Source organism: Peromyscus californicus, unplaced genomic scaffold (assembly GCF_007827085.1).
Source record: "Peromyscus californicus insignis strain IS unplaced genomic scaffold, ASM782708v3 Scaffold_4__1_contigs__length_199733344, whole genome shotgun sequence".
Lineage (NCBI taxonomy): Eukaryota > Metazoa > Chordata > Mammalia > Rodentia > Cricetidae > Peromyscus > Peromyscus californicus.
Window position 1 is genome coordinate 197917250 of NW_026294562.1, and position 15571 is coordinate 197932820.

The window sequence follows — 15571 nt, forward strand, 5'->3', positions numbered from 1 at the left end:
CTATATACAATGGTGTCCGACCTTCAAGTCATGCTAGTGCAATGGCAGCACAAAGCTTGTGGGAGTAACTAGCAAGTATCTGAATTGAGTCAAGGCCTACTCCATGAGATAGAATCCATACACAACACTGATTTGGTGACCAAGAACCTGAGACTAGAACTAAACTCATGTCTGGGGGAAACCAATAATATTGTTTTACTAAAGGAATGGAGCAATAAAATGACTCCTAATGACATTCTGCTGTATTCAGAGGACAAGGACTTGCCCAGCCATCATCAGAGAAAATTCCTTTTAAATAAGATGATAGTAAATCCAGATATACAACAGACAAAATTCAGAGAATGAGAAACTTTGGAACACTCATCCTGAAACAGGATGTCCTCAGGGGTCAGAGAACCCTTCCTAAAACTAGGCAGAAAGAGTATAAGACCCAGAGGAGTACATTGTAATCGGAAATAAGGCCTTCTCATCACACTAGCACAGATATTCATGAAAACAGTCTATTACAGTACACACAGGCCTGTTTCTGGAGCAGATGAAGACCTCGACCTGAAGGAAGAAGTGGACACAGCCTCCTATTGTTATCTCAGTACCTATCTCCAATTGGCTACCACTTGCAAATTAAAATTTAGTTTTTCTCTAATGGTGATACACTGGGAAACAAACTACTCTTGAGGTTAGGCCACATGTGCAGCAGGAGACGTGCAACAGAAAATGAAGTCAACCTTTGAAGGTTCCTTGTTGTATAATGTCTTCTCGGGTTCTTTTCTACCTTTCATTTTTAATTTCATGATATTTCAACTTTTTCTTTAATGTTATTTTTTCTTGTCTTTTTTAGCTACATGATCTTTGAGTTTACACTATGGCTTCCAGTTTTGTGTTTATATGAGAACAAGTGGATCTCAGCCTCTATCTCTTTCTTGTCCTCTTCTTGAGTACTTTTCCTTCTGTGTTGTTGTATTCTGAGGTGTTATTTTTGTTTTATTATATTAAGTATATGTTATATTACATTATCGTGTTATTATATTATAATTATCCCTTAAAGCTCGTTTGTTTTCTCTAATCAGAGACAGAAGGGGGTGGGTCCACGATGGAGGGCAGGTGAGAGGGTAGTTGAAGGGTTAGAGGAAAGTGAAGCACCATTACCAGCATTTATTAAATGAAAATAAAATCTTGAATAGCGTGGGAAAGTCCTAGATTTTTCCAGTTTCCACTGATGGCTTGTAGATTCAAATGATAGCTGTTGGTTATGTCAATTTAATGGACATAGGTGCCTTCATTTATGAACAATGTTATATATACAATTTATTCTAGGATATGTCTCTGATCAGAATTCCTATCAAAGCCAGATGGTATTTATAACTTTCACTGGCATATTCCATACCATCGTTTCTAGTTAATTTGTATCTTGTTGTGCTGTGGGATGGTCTGTATGTCAAATGTGTTGCTGATTGGTCAATAAATAAATCACTGATTGGCCCGTGGCCAGGCAGGAAGTATAGGCGGGACAAGGAGGGGAATAGAGCTGGGAAGTGGAAGGCTGAGAGGAGACACTGCCAGCCGCCATCAGGACAAGGAAGATGTAAAGTACCGGTAAGCCACAAGCCACGTGGCAAGGTATAGATTAATAGAAATGGATTAATTTAAGCTGTAAGAACAGTTAGCAAGAAGCCTGTCATGGCCATACAGTTTGTAACCAATATAAGTCTCTGTGTTTACTTGGTCGGGTTTGAACGGCTTGGGACTGGCGGGTGAGAGAGATTTGTCCTGACTGTGGGCCAGGCAGGAAAACTCTAGCAACAAATGGCGTCCAACGTGGTGGCAAGAGTTTCCACCTAAAAACTGAAAAAAAAAAAGATTCTAAAACGGAGCTAAAAACAGCTTCCTAATTGTCTCTCTCAAATGAGCGGCAGCTGCTGATTTGAGCTACTGGCGGGTTCCTAGCGTGCGCGCTCGACCTGCGGTATGGCAGGAATGAGGCCTCTGCAAATGGCACATTAAGCTGCTTGATGGATTTAGCCTTTGCTAGTACAAAAAAAAAAAAAAAAAAAAAAGAGGTTTCTGGGCTACATGCTACTTGGATAAAAGCATAGACCCACGATGGCTCCCAGAGCTGGCGGTAAGCATACCGCCGCCATGTTGGGAAGCTGAAATGGGCGGAGCCAGCAGCCACAGCACCAGCGCCGTTTCAGGCTTAGAAGGCTGCAGTTCAAAGCAATAGGCTCAAGCTAATATAAAAAAAATAAGCCACGTAAAGATGGCTACCACACAAAAAAATCTGGATTATGTTCTCTTTGATATTCGTAACTAAAGAAAAACATTTGATTACAAAAGCTGTTGAGTTATGCCAAAATGTATATTTTAAAGGTACCTTGACTTCAAAATTTGGATATAAGGATATGTTGCTTTGGAAAGGAGATTCTGCTTTTGTTTCCACAGAAAGCCAGAGGCTATGGATTTGTTCCAGATTAAGACACATTTGACCAGCCAAGACCCCCTGAAAGGTCTCCAATGACACCATGGCCCAGATAATCCAACATCCAGAACTGTTTCAAGGCAACTGGCTCAGACGATACACCCTCATGGACTACTCCATAATCCTAAAATATTCTTTATGTCCCCATAAGATACAGCGCCCCCCTCCAGCAGGAAGTAGTAAGAAAAGCTACGCCCAAATTCCCAAATATACCAAGCTGACTTTGGAGATATGTAAAGGTTAAAACCTTCCTTTTTAAGAAAAGAAAAGGGGAAGTGCTGTGGGATGGTCTGTATGTCAAATATGTTGCTGATTGGTCAATAAATAAATCACTGATTGGCCCGTGGCCAGGCAGGAAGTATAGGCGGGACAAGGAGGGGAATAGAGCTGGGAAGTGGAAGGCTGAGAGGAGACACTGCCAGCCGCCATCAGGACAAGGAAGATGTAAAGTACCGGTAAGCCACAAGCCACGTGGCAAGGTATAGATTAATAGAAATGGATTAATTTAAGCTGTAAGAACAGTTAGCAAGAAGCCTGTCACGGCCATACAGTTTGTAACCAATATAAGTCTCTGTGTTTACTTGGTCGGGTTTGAGCGGCTTGGGACTGGCGGGTGAGAGAGATTTGTCCTGACTGTGGGCCAGGCAGGAAAACTCTAGCAACATGTTGTACCAAGATTGCAGTGATTTCTAGTGTAAATCATGATGCTGTTTTTCTATTACTGATACTTCATGAGATATCCCCAAATTCCTAAGTGATTCTGCCTTGCTGAGTGTTAGAAGTGGGTCAGCACAGAGAACTGAAAACTACTAAGTGACTTATCTTTGTATAAAAGAACCCAGTGAAAACAAGTCTATGGAGACATAACACATGATGAGAGCTTGATGTTCCTTGAACAGTCCCACTCACTCAGCCTTCAGGGATCATGAAAATGTAACAGCCTCCCCAAAGACTTTTTCCCTTTGGGAAACAGGACATTCATTGGCATTAATTATCAAATGGAAAAATAAATGTTTCAGCACAGTCCTTGACTCCCAAAGCTAGGGCAATCATTGCAACTACAGGTGAGAAGTTTGCAGTTCTGAAGAAAGATGAGGTCATAGAGCTATGATCCTTTATCTCAGAGGTGAACTGCCTCCTACTTCCACAGAGCTGACTGTTATATCAGGAGCTGCATCGTGAACTGATGGTTTGCAGAGGGAATGCATCAAGTATTTGTGTGCTTCACTCCGGCAGGCAGAACAAGCATAGAAGAGATGTCTGGTAAGCACTCATGTCTGCAAATAGTATTCTGGGTAGAAATAGAACAGTTCAAATTTGAACAAAGTAAGAGGAAGGCTTTCTGGACTATAAACAGAATTACTGAGGCAAAAGCTTCCCTTCCTTTGTGCTAATCCCCTACGTGTAAAAACAATGTAACTAAATAACTGTCAGACTATTGATGAATTATCCCAGTGATAATGAATCTGACTTCAAAGATGATGAAGGAGGGCAGTGATTATGCTTTTCCCATTTCCAACTCCTGATTTTTACATGAACCTGATGGTAAATTCTCAAGATGACACATAGATGCTAGTATAAAAGCTTAAAGTGTATGATAAAGATTATCAAAGTCATCTCATCCCGGGGAGGAACTGGAATCTGGACCTGCCTCTGAGGGAAACACATTTCTAGGCAGCACTACACTTATGACTGCCACAGGATCTGGGTCTGTCCTGGGACTCAGTGCTGATGACCACTGAGACTGCTTAACTTCTTGAACTTGGGAACCTGGTGCTGAAGGGAGGTGGCATTGTAATTGTTAATCTTGAAAGATACTCATCTGGAACAAATGCATATTCTCTCATTTCTTATGGTTTAGTGATACTAGAATAGTGTGTCAATTTGAGATTCAATTTCTAATTTTGATAGCTGAAGTTGTTTGAACCCATACTTTGGACAAAGTGGGCAGAAAGTTTACCATGGGAATGTCTCCACAGTTTGTATTTTCTTGTGTGTTTAAAGTTACAACATATGTATTTTATATTCTTGTATTCTATCTACATATATTTTGTAGTTAAATGCAATTCAAAAACTGGATTTCTTACTACCAGTTTGATAAACTTAAAGATTATCAAATATAATATTTCATTTGAAATCAGCAAGAATTTAATGTTCTTTTCTCTCTGTGTGTGCATGTGCACTGTGAGTTCAGGAGAATTATCACTTGGGTGTGCTGCTGGACTTCTTTAGGTAATTTAATCTTGTTTCTTCTTGAAACAGGTTCTTGTTATTGCCTGGAACTCTCTAAATAAGCTAACCTGGCTAATCAGTGATCCCCAGGCAGTTTCCCATCTATGCTTCTTTGGAGCTTAGATTACAAGTGTACTACAACACATCAGTTATGTGAGATCTGGAGATTGAACACAGGTCTTTTACCTACACCATAAGCAGTTTACCACCTGAGCTCTCTGTCCACCATTGTAATAAATTAATTTCTATGTTACAAAATTATTTTATATGTTAGTTTTCATATTTCATAGATGATTATGAGTCTTGAACAAGGCTCATAAAAGCAATTCTGTTCAATTCTTTGTTTGAGACATATCTTATGTTTTAAGATCAGCAATCATAAAAACCTATTTGCTGTTACAACAAATATTAGGTATCTCTTGCATTCATCAAATCCAACTTGGACCCAGGCAGTTTCTGTAGGAATAAATTGAATTTTTGTATGATGCCAACTTAGGATAGAATAGAAATAAAATTTTATAGCAATATAATATTTAAAAATCTGACTGATATATCACTGTTGAGTAAAATATTAAGCGACTGTCTGTGGAAGTAGCCAGGCCATGTTCTCATTCTTAAAGTGTTCAAAATGCTCAAAGTGCTCAAAATGACCGTTTTGCTTTAGGCAATCATCTATAAATATTTTCCTCAGGTTTTGTCTTGGCAGTGAGGGGAACTGTATTGTCCACCTCAAACCTCTATGCAAGTCACAGGAGGTGCCAGATGAACAGTATTGTAACAGTGATTCATAGATTGCCACCTTTGTTTGCAGTTCTCTGTATCACTCCAAGACAACTAAAATCAGTAATTACTTCTTTGTGAGAAAAATTGATATAATAAATGTACCACCTGAGCTCTCTGCCCACCAGTTGATCTAATAAATGTGACCACACTGTGAAAACCTGAAAATTTTTGTGGCTCTGAAGACAAACAACACCCACTGGAAACTAGTAGGGTACCTACAGGAATTGGAAATTTAAGGCCTTGGAATCTCAGTATAGAGAATTTTCTGTGACTTTGGATATTTCTTTTCTCTCCTGACAGATCTGCCATGTTAAAACACCATCCTTAGCCAGTATGTCCAGCACCTAAGTAAACTCAGTCCTCCAGGTGGGTAGCTGAATATTTTGCCCAGTGTACTATTTTTTGAAACTGTTCTCTGTAGGGCTCTATATATTCTCAAAATGCCCCCCTTTGTATGTTTTCTGTATCTAAAATATCATATAATACAACAAAGATTCAAGATCATTTTTAATGTGTATCAAGATGATGTCACAATATTCATCACATTAATATTGTTGAGTGGTTTGGCTTGGACCTATAGCTCTATGACTTTCATCTTATAGAAAGAAGACACTTCATATCAATCATAATCAAGTAATCCTTACAACAAACTCACTTTCTGTTTTTGTGAAAGTTATTAGATTTCTTTTTTCTACAAAAGAAATAAATAGAACACACAATGCCCAGGACACTGAAATTTACAAATGAAAATCAACTTAGTGTGTCACACATACATCAAGAAACTAAATTGTGCTGAACGTGGTAGTCCCAGGAATGCAAAGGTCAAGGAATCATGAAACTCATTCTTAACGTTTACACTTTCTGAAATAGAAATAACACAGTGACACCTGTATTTTTCATACTTCTAAGTCATTACATCAATCATAGAATCCTGTTGGGTTCTTGGTAGGATAGGACTGTGGGGACGTGTGTTCATATCTGTGTTAACCTGTAAGAGACTGGATCCCTGCTGACCGTCTTTGAGATTTACTTAAAGTGGTAAGTGTCATGTGAACTCTTATAATTACTATATATTTGTCTTTGTTAATGTATTTCTTATTTATTTATACTGCTATAGAAGATAGCACTGTGAATATCAGCCGAGGCAGTATATTCCCTTTTCTTTATTTGTTTGGATTCAGGGTCTAAGTATGCAGTTCTGGCTGTCCTGGAATTCACTTTGTAGACTAGGCTGACCTTGAACTCATAGTGTCCTGCCTGTCTCCAACTCCTGGGTGCAAGGATTAAACAAATATGCCACCATGTTTAATTGAGGCAGTGCACTCTTAAAGAATGCATTGGGAGGACCTTGGTTCAAAGCCATTTCTTGCACATATATTTTAAAATTTATCTTGGAAGACATTCCCACAGGAGTGAAATTGTGAACAAGCAGGTGTACATCTTCTCCATTAAGACATATGAGCCAATGGGAATATTATTGACAGTGTGTCACATAGCTAACTTATCCATATTCTTACCAAGAGCTGGTGTTTCATGCTAGTTTTACTTTGTATTTCTGTTACTGCCGTAATATATCCAGTAGTGGATCTAACTAGAATACTGAACATCCTTCCCCTGTTGATTCCACAGGGGAATGTGGTTGGTTGTACATTTCGTATGAGTTAACCAAACATAATACATATCCTTTTTTCTCTCTTCTCCACCCTAGCACATAATGAATAATCATGTTTATGTGTGAGTAATTTGATGTGCTGTGTCTCTTAATTTGATGTTATCTAGCTCATCATTTGAACCTCATGATTAGAGTGTTTTATGTTATATTATAAACATTTTTCTCATATGAGAATATAGAAATATTCACATTTTAACATAAAATGTACATTGTTTAAGCTTTAGTTTTGTTTTTTCTTTTCATTTTTCTTTATTAAGAAATTTTCTACTCACTCTACATACCACTTACAGATCCCCCCTCCTCCCTCCTCACACCCTCTAGCCCTCCTTCCAAAGCCACCCCACATCCCCACATCCCCCAAATCAAGGTCTCCCATGGGGAGTCAGCAGAGTCCAGCACACTGAGCTTAGGCAGGTCCAAGCCCCTCCCCACTGTAGCACAAATCTTAAAAGTTCTTATTAATAAAAACAAACCCAGGGCCAGGTATTGGCTTCAATGCTGAAAAATCAGAAAAGCAGAACAAGCCACAGCTACCTCACCTTGCCAATTCCTCAGCTGATCCTGTTTCCTCAGACTAGAAACCTATGTGTCCTCATCCGGAATGAATCTCAGCTGAACTGTTGCTCAAAAGCCTGAAAGCTTAACCAGGATCTAGTTCCTCATCCTCACTCCTTAAATACCTTTCTGCTTCCTGCCATCACTTCCTGGGATTAAAGGCTCTTGTTACCATGCCTAGCTGCTTCCAGTGTGGCTTTGAACTCACAGAGATCTAGAGGGATCTCTGCCTCTGGAATGCTAGGGTTAAAGGCATGTGTGCCACCATTTTCTGGCTTCTATATCTAGTGACTGTTCTGTTCTCTGACCCCAAATAAGTTTATTAGGGTGCACGATATTTTGGGGAACACAATACCACCACACCCCACTGCACCAAGACTGTGCAAGGTGTCACATCACAGGCACCAGATTCCCACAAGCCTGCCCATGCACCAAGGATGGATCCCAGTCCCCCTGCCTGGGTGCCCCCAAACAGTTCGAGCCAAACAACCATCTTTCATATCCAGAGGGCCTAGTCCAGTCCCAGGGGGCACCACAGCCACTAGTCTACAGTTCATGGGCTTCCACTAGTATAGCCAGTCATCTCTACATGTCCTCCCATGATGATCTCGATGTCCCCTGCCTGCAGAATCTCTCCTCTCTCTCATCGATTGGATTCCCGGAGCTCAGCCTGGCACCTGGCCGTGGATCTCTGCATCTGCCTCTATCAGTCACTGGACAAAGGCTCTATGATGACAGCTAGGGTATTCTTAAGCTTTAATTTTGGATATGGACATCATGGAAGTCTTTCCCTCTGAAATTGCAAATTTGTCTCTTTTCTGACAATATGATGTATAAAGAACAATTCATTCTGGAATGTACAAGTGAACATTCTTTCCACTTGAACTCAACTGGGGATTGCTCCTTCTTTGAAATATGCTCTTATTTTTAATGCTGAAGATTTTAAGAAACATAGAGATGTATTAGAAATTCTCTCCATAAATATGAGCAGTTACAAACTTCAACAACTTCACTGAAAGTTGTTACTGATGGTAAAGTATTTGTTTTGAGACAGTCTTGTAAAGTTATATTCTCTACTTTTGCAATCTTGAACTCAAGTGTTTGTTCTGCACAGGCATAGTATGTCAAAAAATGTCAAGTATTGCCTGATTTGCATGATTTGTCTCAGAGACATAATTGTAGTCATAATTTAAAAGTAAAATTGCCAATGACAGAATGGACTCCAGGAACTTGGCAATGAGAATAGTGCTTTCACTTCAGAGTGCAATGGGAATACTGGGAAATGTATCTTTTCTTTTCTACTATCTACTCATTTACTACAATAAACACACATTAAAGACTGTAGACTTAATTCTTACACATGTCTTCACAGGCAACTCCTTGATCATTCTCTCTACAGGAGTGCCCCAGGTAATGAGAGCTTTTGGGTGGGAATGGTTCTTCAATGATGTTGGATGTCAACTTATTTTATATGCTCTCAGACTTGGCAGGAGCATGTCCATCAGTACCACCTGCCTCTTGAGTATCTTCCAGGCCATCACTATCAGTCCTTGTGACTCCTATTGTAAAGATCTTAAAATCAAAGTACAAAAATATATTCGCCTCTCCATTTTCCTCTTCTGGATCCTGTACATGGTAGTAAATACAATTTTTCCCATGTCCATGTCTACCAAAAGGAATAGCAAAAATAAGACACAAAAGACAGATTCTGAATTCTGCTTCTCTCTAGGTAGCAAAATAGTAGATTCATTGTATACGGCATTTTGGGTATTCCCTGAAGTCGTATTTTCTATGCTCATTGTATGCTCCAGCATCTCCATAATTGTCATACTTTGTGGACACAAGAAGAGGGTTCAACACATCCTCAGCACTCCTGCCTCCCCCAGAACCTCTCCTGAATCCAGAGCCACACAGACCATCCTGGTCTTGCTTTGCACCTTTCTCACTTTTTATACCATTTCCTCCATTTTACAAGGTTACATTGCTATTTCTCAGAATCACAACTGGTGGCTAATAAATATCACAGCCATCATGTCTATGTCTTTTCCTACTTTAAGCCCCTATGTGATGAGTCATGATTCCATTATTTCCAGATTTTGCTTTTTCTGGATAAGGAATATAAAATGAAATAATCTTATCATAATTATGTAAATTGTATCATTGTAATGTTGTATATCTAAAAATTTATGATATGTATTATTTTAGCAGTAAGATCATTTCCCAGAATAATGGTAGTATATTCTTCATTATTGCCTACGGCCAGGCTAGTCACATATTCTCAGCTACATTAACCATTGTAGTTATAGACTCTTCACTGAGTGGCCTTATATCCTATCATAATGTGGTTGTTTACTTCTGCCATATTTCTTCCACTGTTGTAGAAGTGAGCCTATCTTTCCAGATAAGTCCTTTTTGTAACTCTCATAGATCATTGCTGGGTGATATTGATTTTTGGTTTTCTCCAGTAGAGAGCATAGCACCTTGTAGCAGTAGTAAAGCTAATCAGTAGACATGAAACGTCCAAGTCAGTGTCTGCTGGATTCCATATTTTATGACTCAAGTATTTTGCAGTGTTGGAAGGGTGGAGGTAGACATTAAGCCCCAACACTACAAGAAGTGGAATTGACATTTGATAACTGTAAGGAGAAGGAGAGGATCAGATTGCTTTAACAGTGTTGCTCTCTTGTAGGTTGAGCACATTCAGGGATAGGTCCTACACTCAATAGTACTTTGGCAAACACAAATCTTATATGATAGGTTTACAAATAAAGTAATTTCAAATTTGGTGGGTGAGTAGGTAGGTAGGGATGGATCTGCGATAATTTTAGTGAGAGATGATGAATATGATCAAAATGCTTTGCATGAAAATCTCAATGAATTGATAAGAATATTAAAATTTGTGATGGAAGCCACTTGTCTTTTTAAGGTACACTCTAGGGTTTTGAGTTTTCAACTGGTACTTATAGGAGCAAAGCAGGGGTGAATGCACCGTAATGTTCTAACCTGTGTAAGCTTACTTTATGTGCAGAAATCTTAAGTAGCATTTATTAAGACTAAGTAAATGGATTAGATCTCAGATTCTTTTTTTCTTTTTAAATAATTTTTGTTATTAATTCTTTGGGAATTTCATATCATGTACCCTAATCCCACTCATATCTGATTCTTTCCAGGTCTGCCATCCCACTTTGTAGCCTCCTCCCCCCAAACAAACAAACAAACAAATAAATAAACATACAAAACTCTTTGCTTTCCTGTTTGTCCTGCCTCTTCACCACATATTCTTTTATCAGTCTTGGGGGTTGTATTGTATCATACAGTATACCATTTACTCAAATGGCTATATGTGCAAATGTTCATTTCAATGTGTTGTTGGGCTGGTTCAAGGCCTCTGGATTCTGGTTTACCATCAATATTGTACCATCACCAAAACTTCTCTAGGATATCCTGCTGTTGTCCCTAAACATGGAGGTCCTGCGGCTATAGATCTGCAGGACTGGTCCCTTCACTCACCCCAGCAGGTCATAGATGCAGTAGATGTTGTGGTGGGCCAAATCAAGGCCCTGGATATGGAGCTGGGTGGTAGCTTTGTTAGTCAGCATGGGCCTACACTGGGACCAACCTGTCAGATGAGGTTTGAGGTCAGTTCTTCCATATCCACACTGTCTGGGTCAGATCTCCTATGCACATAGTATGGGGTAGGGCCAGCGCTATCATGTATGGGGACAGTTCTCTTGTTGCAGCATCTGGAAAGGGGAGAAAATTGCTTCTAGGGCCATGGAGGATAGGGGCTTTTTCTCAGTGTGGAGGCAGCTCTCCCTTGAGCTTTCCTGTGTGGGGTAGGACCAGCTCTCTGTTGCCCAGGCCACTGTGGCCAGCTCTCTCATGGCCTTGTGGTAACACAGGCTGAAGATATCAACCCAGACCCCAGCTTCAGTAGAACCATGAAGCCCATGGTTCTGCAATTCAGTTCCAGATATCACCATGGGCTGGTGGCAGGGTTGCGGCTGTTGGACACCAATGTGGTCTTAGGTGGTGTTTCAGTGTGCAGATATCTGGAAATCCTTTGGTTGTAACACAGACTGACATCATCCCAGACACTGGCTGCAGCATGGCAATGTATCCAGACATGACCCTCAGTTGCATCTCAGGCCTGATGTCACTATGGCCCTGGTGTCAGCTTAGCCCTCAGGTATCAAAATGGCCTCAAGTGGGCCCTTAGACATTGGGCATTGGTATAGCCTTGTAGTTAGCATGAGCAAAGGACATCAGCACAGCTTTGGTAGGGTCACAGACCCACACATGGTCTTTGGTGGCAGCACAGGCCTTGACATGACATGGTCCCAGGGGACAGCATAGATCACCCATATCAGCCTGTTCCTCACCTCTGTTTTTAGACCTATTTCTCTCCTTAGCACATGAACTGCTCTGCTTTTCATTCCCTCCCATTCCTCACCACCTACTGTTGTGGGATGGTCTTTCACTATGCTGTGAATATGTGTTGCTACCATTGATTAATAAAGAAACTGTTCTGACCTACGGTAAGACAGGTTATAGCTAGGTGGGAAATCCAAGAATAGATAACAGGGAGGAGGAAGGTGCCATCTAGGGAGATGCTGAATGCTGCTTGGGGAGCAAAATATAATGGAACACAGGTATGCCAGGAGCCACCTGTTAAAACATAGCTTAATAGAAAATGGGTTGAATTAAGTTGTGAGAGCTAGTTAATGATAAGCCTGAGCCATAGGCCAAACAGTTTGTAATTAATATAAGCCTCTGTGTGCTTACTTGGGACAGAGTGGTTGCTGGACACAGGAAAACTTCCAGCTACAACATACATACCTGTTCATCTTAGAGGCATGTCCCTGTCCAATCCTCAGGGCACTTGGTGGGCCTGTGGCTGGCTTCCACTTGTCACAGATCTCAGGTTCTGAATGAGACAAAGGAACCAAGTGACCAAGAAGATAAGGATGAGAGTACTGAAATCTATGAAGATACTAAGTGCATGGAATACAGCAACAAAGGGGATAATGTCCCCACATGCATTATCTGTCTTCTGTGTTCAGAAAAAGTATACAGAAGAAACAGTTGCCAGGCAGCTGACACTCTCCAGCATGCTTGATGAAGAGATGAGGACTCTTAAATGCTGTGGGATGGTCTGTATGTCAAATTGCTCTGATTGGTCAATAAATAAAACACTGATTGGCCAGTGGCTAGGCAGGAAGTATAGGCGGGACTAACAGAGAGGAGAAAAGAAAGAACAGGAAGGCAGAAGGAGACACTGCCAGCCACCGCCAGGACAAGCAGCATGTGAAGATGCCGGTAAGCCACGAGCCATGTGGCAAGGTATAGATTTATGGAAATGGATTTTAAGCTATAAGAACAGTTAGCAAGAAGCCTGCCACGGCCATACAGTTTGTAAGCAATATAAGTCTCTGTGTTTACTTGGTTGGGTCTGAGCGGCTGTGGGACTGGCAGGTGACAGAGATTTGTCCTGACTGTGGGCCAGTCAGGAAAACTCTAGGTACACTTAAATATTGTTCCAAAAGTTTATGTTATTGAAAGATCTTCAAAGTAAACAGGCTTTAGTGTTTAGTTTTTTTAATTAATTAACTGATTAACTTGACCCATTGATTAACATCTGTTAAACCACTGCCTTGTGCTCTACTATCCTGAGGATCTGTAGACCAAACAGCACTCTCACATGTATGGAGAACTGTCATCAGGGCTTACTGGACACTTTGAGAATTTCACAGGTACCTTGTGAATCCTAACTCCCAACTCCAAAGGACAGTGCCATCATCATGGCTCCTGGGAGGCCACAACATTCTCCTTTAGAAAGTCCTTCTCTATTTGTAGCTGCTCTAGTCTGTAGCCAAAAGAGCTCAGTGACCATGGTTCAGTTCTACCAAGACACTGTGCCGTGGCTGTTTGGCCTTATTGTAAATGCCTTCTACATTCCATAGAGAGAGAAAAGCACCTGGTCTCATCATTTATGCAAAAATTCTTAATGACAAATAGAAGCATGTACACATTGAAGGCTTGTGATTAGTTCTCATGTGAGTTTTGTGACTGAGTCTCACAGATTTGGTATTAGTTGTTTTGGGAATCATGCACATGCCTCACTGATAGTAGTAGAATTACAAACTTTATATTGCCAGCAATATTTTTTATGGTGAAGGAAATCAGCTCTCAACAATGTTCTTTTTTAATATGGAAGGTTATTATTCTATTATCTACATCCTCATTCATCTCATGTTGTAACATCTTTCTAGTGAAGCTTTATCTCCAACAATCTCTTTCTACTTGTGTTACTCCTTTTATCTGTGACATGCAGAGTGGATTGCCTATGTTGCACACAAGAATGTGGAGCTTCCAACTATAGTTCTCACCACAAGAGTGAGAGTTATGAGATAGAGTAACACAGCTGAGACAGGTAAAGAAAAGACAGATGACATCCAAAGTCATGATCCAAGAACACTGAGAGATAGATCTCTTTGTATCTGCTAGAAGTTGAAATACCAAGGTTGCCCCCAACAGTCATGTTCAAGAATTACCCTGTTCTTCTAATTAGATCTTACTTTCCAAGGCTTTCAGAACTTCCTTAAATAGTGCCATCATTTTGGTTCCAAGGATGCAATCACCAAGTGTGTTGTGTGTTTGTGTGTGGGTGAATGCCATTCAAACCCTATGAGTAAAGGCAACTGATCTTAGGCTAAGCTGAGTGAAAGAGGGATTGAGAACAAGTGGTTACAGTAAAATAAAATGATTTGGGATGTGGAGAATGAGGTTGTGCGTTACTTTCTGTTGTTACAAAATATCATGACCGAGTCCACTTATATAAGAAATAGCATATTGAAGCCAAGGCTTCCAGAAGGAGAATGCATAAAGGCGGGGAAGGATGGCAGCTGGTCACCAGAATAGGAAGTGATCACAGTTATATGCACACAGGAATAAAGTGGGGTATTGAACGTGGGATATAAATTCTCACAACTTGTCCCTATTAGTGTAGTACCTCCATTGATTCTTCATCTTTCAGATATTTCATAACATCCCTCTAGAACACCACCACCCAGAAACCAAGTGTTCATACACTAAGGCATTTCTCATTTGCTTAGATTTGTCCTCTTGTCTCTCATAGGCTCATGATCGTCTTATAATACAGAATGTATTCTTCTTATATGTTTAAAAGTCTTAACACAGTTCAAAAGTACAACATCTAAAGTTTCTTCTGAGATGAAAAACAATTTCTTAAATTTAATCCACTATAATATCAAAACTCATATTAATGCTTCCAACACAGACTAGTAGAAAATATGCATTTACATTCTAACCATGAGGAATGGGAGCAGAGTGATCGAATATGGGATTGAAGCTAAACAGAAATTGAGCAGTGCTATCATCAAAGCATGTAGCTACATATTTTGTATATGAGATTTTATGTTCAAATTCCTATACACCTCTAAATATTTTTCCATATCATACATCTCTCTCTAAGGTTGGTTCTACTCCTTGTATGCAGCTCTTTTTGCTTAGTATGTCAACACTCTGGCAAATCCAACTTATGTGCTCTCCACTGCAGTTAAAGGTCTACATTTTCCTTGACAAAAATAATGCTGGGTGATTCTTTTTTCCACTAAGTAATTTTACCCTGAGGAGATAACCTCGGCTTACAGAATACTTAATGAAATCAACTGATTTTATTTGTGAATATTCGTTGCATATACAATCTATGATAGATAGGAATGTGTTCAGATTTTGAGTCATTGGGAGGGGATGTTGTTTAATTTTTCCTAGTATATTTACAAATCACCATTTCAAGTTAATTTGTATGCAGTTTGTAATGATTTTTAGTG

The 15571-nt window shown here is 39.9% G+C and overlaps 1 pseudogene; it reads left to right on the top strand.

Annotated features, from left to right (window-relative positions):
* The first annotated feature begins 8839 nt into the window (after window positions 1-8839).
* Window positions 8840-9845, top strand: LOC128095042 (vomeronasal type-1 receptor 4-like; annotated as a pseudogene).
* The last annotated feature ends 5726 nt before the right edge of the window (window positions 9846-15571 follow it).